Source organism: Pteropus vampyrus, unplaced genomic scaffold (assembly GCF_000151845.1).
Source record: "Pteropus vampyrus isolate Shadow unplaced genomic scaffold, Pvam_2.0 Scaffold276, whole genome shotgun sequence".
Taxonomy (NCBI): domain Eukaryota; kingdom Metazoa; phylum Chordata; class Mammalia; order Chiroptera; family Pteropodidae; genus Pteropus; species Pteropus vampyrus.
The window spans coordinates 1,457,545-1,462,641 of NW_011889057.1; the positions used below are offsets into that span (position 1 = coordinate 1,457,545).

At 37.2% G+C, this 5,097-nt stretch overlaps 1 pseudogene; it reads right to left on the minus strand.

Annotated features, from left to right (window-relative positions):
- Nucleotides 1–2,019: 2,019 nt before the first annotated feature.
- LOC111729712 overlaps nucleotides 2,020–5,097 on the minus strand; it is a 49,002-nt pseudogene continuing 45,924 nt past the window's right edge.

The window sequence follows — 5,097 nt, forward strand, 5'->3', positions numbered from 1 at the left end:
CCTAATTTGTTTTTCATCAATATTATTCCTTGCATTCACAAACATATACCTCAAAGAATATCATAGCTGATCAGAAGCAGGAAAATTAATATAAATGTGTTATATAAAAAGCCTACCGTTAGCATAAATAAGTTAGTTTTCCCTGAGTTATTTATATGTGGTACCTAATAATGAAGTGAGGCGTGTGTGTGTGTGTGTCTGTGTGTGTGTGAAAGAGAGAAAGACAGATTATGAAGGTTACAGAATTATGAAAAAATACACTGGCTTAATAAATTCTGTGGCTTCAGGAATGAAAAAAGGGACATAGATGCTAAGAATTTAAAGGCATGTTGTCAAGAAGCTGACTCTCGAGCCAAGTATTTGCAGAAAGAGTAAAAAACACTTCTTATTCTCTTCCTCTTTTATGTTCTTGGTCTTGCATATTATAGTCCTCAGCCCTAGGACTGTACTCAGGTAACTAGATGACAAAATTTTGCTGCAGGAAATATAGGTGTACGTGAACAATGTTTCGCCCTTTTGGTAGACTTATTAGGCTAGCAATGTAGGTGTCTTTCAGAACCATCTTATCTGCCATAGGGTGGTTGTTCCCTAATATCTCTGCTTTTTTCCACACAAATTGGCCGCATTCCTATAGGTGCCATCTGACTAGTTTCCACCAATATGATGTGAGTTAAATGATGTGTGTCACCTCTGGACCAACGTGATTAAATGCACCTTTTCCACACTATCTCTCTTCTATTGTCTTTTCGCCAGAGGCACAGTATCCAGTACACAACTTTAAACTCCCAGATAATCTTGAAGTAACTGTATGGAAGGACACTGTGCATCCTACCACACATCCTATGTAGGTCTTTATTGATCTGTGATATAAGCAATATATGAAATTTTTATTGTGTTAAGCTACTGAGATTTAAGAGTTCATCTGTTACCATTATTTACCCTAGCTAATACTGTCACTATTGCTATCTTCTTTTTTTCTTTCTATTCCTATTGTAGTTACTTTCATCATCTTTTTCCTTAATCCAATATAAAATTTTATTCTTTAACCAATGGAAGAATCAGTGGGAAACAATATATATTACTTATAATATTTGTTCAGTATACCTGACCCTTCTCTACCTGTTCAGTCCATATCTTAGAGGAACCCAGAGTACATTGACTGAATACTGGGAAGGAGATGACAATCTCTTGGGGCATGCAGCAGTGGATAGGAGAGGATACCAAGTGCCATTTTTCTAAAACCACAAAAGCTGGCTTACCACCCTGCCTACCCCCTTTTTGGCAATTCCTAAGGCATAGCAGATGAAACACATGATATCGATTCCATCACAGCACGCAGAGGAGTGGAATATATGGACACAGACTTGGGGATAATGATAATGATTGTAGCAAGTGCCTTATTTATTGATTTTAGTGAAGTGGAAAGTGTCTAATATAACTTACCCAGAATTGGAATGTGTGGAAGAGGAAAATTAAGACCCAGAATCTACAACTGTGAGGAGGAAATATACTAGGAGAGTCGGCAAATGAAAAAGACATTTCAAGTTCAATGTGAGTTAGAAATAGAGAATAACAAGAAAAAAAGTAAGGTATCTCCTACTCCACAAAGAAAATCTATACTCACCTAAAGAGAGGGGCAAGATTCCAGTACCAGCTCTCTTAGACAGTTTTGGAGGTTATGAAGGGATGACAAACACTACTGTATAAAAAGAATCCAAATTTGAAGAGGTTATCTGTCCAAATTAGATACAGTGAATTCTTTACTGTCTAGCAAGGCTCTTAGAAATACAGGCTTACCTTGGACATATTGCAGGTTTGGTTCCAGACCGCCACAATAAAACGAACATTGCAATGAAGTCACACAAATTTTATGATTTTCCAGTGCACATAAAACTTATGTTTCCACTACACCATAGTCTATTAAGTGTGCCATAGCATTATGTCTAAAAAATGTACATACTTTAATTTAAAAATACTTATTGCTAAAAAATGCTACCCATCATTCAAGCCTTCAGCAAGTCATAAATTTTTTGGTAGTGGAGGGTGTTGCCTCAGTGTTGATGGCTGCTGACTGATCAGAATAGTGGTTGCTGAAGGTTGGGGTGGCCGTGCTAATTTCTTAAAATAAGGCAACAATGAAGTGTGCCATATCGATAGACTCTTCCTTTCACAAACGATTTCTCTGTAGCATGTGATGCTGTTTGATAGCATTTTGCCCACAGTAGAACATCTTTCAAAATTGGAGTCAATCCTCTCAAGCCCTGCCACTGCTATATCACCTAAATTTATGTAACATTCGAAATCCCTTGTTATTTCAACAATCTTCACAGCACCTTCACCAGGAATAGATTCCACCTCAAGAGACCACTTTCTTTGCTCATTGGTAAGAAACAACCCCTCACCCATTAAAGTTTTATCATGGGATTTTATCAGTCACATTTTCGGGCTCCACTTCTAATTCTAGTTTTCTTGCTAATTCACCACATATGCAGTTATTTCATCTACTGACGTCTTGAACCTCTCAAAGTCATCCATGAGGGTTAGAATCAACTTCTTCCTAACTCCAATTAAAGTCGATAAACTGACCTCTTCCTATGAATCAGAAATGTTCCTAATGGCATTGAGAATGGCGAATTCATTCCAGAAGTTTTTCAATTTATTTTGCTCAGATCCATCAGAGGAGTTATAACCCATGGCAGCTATAAACTTACAAAATGTATTTCTCAAATAATAAGACTTGAAAGTCAAAATTACTCTTTGATCCATGGGCTGCAGAATGGATGTTTTGTTAGTAGCCATGAAAACAACATTAATCTCATACATCTCCATCAGAGCTCTTAGATGACCAGATGCATTGTCAGTGATTAGTTATATTTCTAAAAGAATCTTTTCCGAGTTGGTCTCACCATTGGGCTTAAAATATTCAGTAAATCATGTTGTAAATAGATAAGCTGTCATCTGGGCTTTATTGTTCTATTTACAGAGCACAAGCAGAGTAGATTTAACATAATTCTGAAGGGCCCTAGGATTTTGAGAGTGGTAAATAAGGATTGGTTTCAAATGAGAGTCGCCAGCTGCGTTAGCCCCTGCAAGAGCATCAGCATGTCCTTTGAAGCCAGGCATTGATTTCTCTTCTCTCGCTGTGAAAGTTCTAGATGGCATCTTCTTCCAACAGGCTTTGAAAATCTGTTGTTTAATGTAGCCACCTTCATCAATTATCTTAGCCGGTCTTCTGGATACCTCGCTGCAGCAACTACATCCACACTTGCTGCTTCGCCTTGCACTTTCGTGTTATGGAGACAGCTTCTTTCCTTAAACCTCATCAACCAATCTCCACTAGCTTCAAATTTGTCTTCTGCAGTTTCCTCACTTCTGTCAGCCTTCACAGAATTGAAGAGAGTTAGGGCCTTGCTCTGGATTAGGCTTTGGCTTAAGGGAATGTGGCTGGTTTGATCTGTCCAGAACACTAAAACTTTCTCCACATCAGCAACAAGGTTGTTTCACTTTCTTATCATTCATGTGTTCACGGGATAGCACTTTTAATTTACTTCAAGAATAAAATTTCCTTTTATTCACAACCTGGCTGGTGCAAAAGGCCTAGCTTCTGGCCTGTCTCAGCTTTTGACATGCCTTCCTCACTAAGCTTAATCATTTCTAGCTTTCAATTTGAAGTGAGAGACATGTGACCCTTCCTTTCACTTAAACACTTAGAAGCCACTGTAGAGTTATTAATTGGCCTAATTTCAAGATTGTTGTCTCAGGCAATAGGGACGCTTTAGGAGAGAGAGAGAGACTAGGGAACAGCCAGTGGGCAGAGCAGTCAGAACACACACAAAACTTATCAATTAATTCACCATCTTCTACAGGTGTGGTTCATGACACCCTAAAACAATTACAATGGTAACATCAAAGATCGCTGATCACAGATCTCCATTAAAAAAATATAATAATAGTGAAGAAGTTTGAAAAACATGAAAATTATCAAAATGTGACACAGAGACACAAAGCGAGCAATTGCTGTTGGAAATCTGGCACCGACAGACTTGCTCCACGCAGGGCTACTGCAAACCTTCAATTTGTAAAAAGCTCAGTATCTGTGAAGCACAATAAAGTGAAGTGCAATAAAATGAGGCGTGCCTATAATTTAATTTTTTATTTCACCTTCCATACAATAGGAAAGCTGTTCTAAAGAATTAATTGTGAAAGGACAAAATTGTAGAGATGGAGAATAAATTAACAATTGCCAGAGCTAAGAGATGGTAGGAGAAGGGGACTGGGTGTGTTGAATATTATTATAATTAAGTGGTAAGTGTTCAAACAGTGATCATAACTTAAGCATGCCATGACTCAGTACTATAGGATCCCAATTTGTTATTCCCAGTTTCATTTACTTTATTCCTGAACTTCACAGTGTCATTTGGGAGCTGTACAAAATCCCTCTCCATTTCTTCTGACAATTGATCCCTTGCCTTTTCTCTGGAAGAAGTACTGTTCTAATTGGTCAGATTTCAGAACAGATGCAAAGATATGTTTTCTAACAGGTGAGAGCATTGGGGAAACCTTCCCTTGAGCTCTTCCTCTTCTAGTATTTGTGAGTGTAAACTTTTCATCTCATTTGAGCAGTAACTTCCAAGATTCACTCTGAGGCCATTTAGGGCTGTAGTCAAAGAAGACGCCCATATAGGATCTAGCCCAGTGATCCCTACACATTTTACTCACAAGTATCCTAAAAGGATTTGGAAAAACTGCATACCCTCTCACACATTTTTAAATTGACATTTAAGATTTTTAAAGAAATTATTTAAGTTTAAATAGTTACCAGTGATATAACTTCCACCACATTATAATATTGACATTTTAAATAAAACTGTTACTTCACTCTTTTAAATGTATCCAATGAGATCTAAATGCCATAGCAATTTCACACCCACTATCAAACATTTTCAAAAGACAAGATGTTTTTAAAGTTAAAAATTTTATAAAGTTCCTTTTTCTCCTTAACCTGTATTTAAACTCCACTCCTCCACGGAACTTTATCCTAGTATATTTTTATGCTTGAAAGCATTTTATTGATTACTTTATCATATTCTTCTGCAG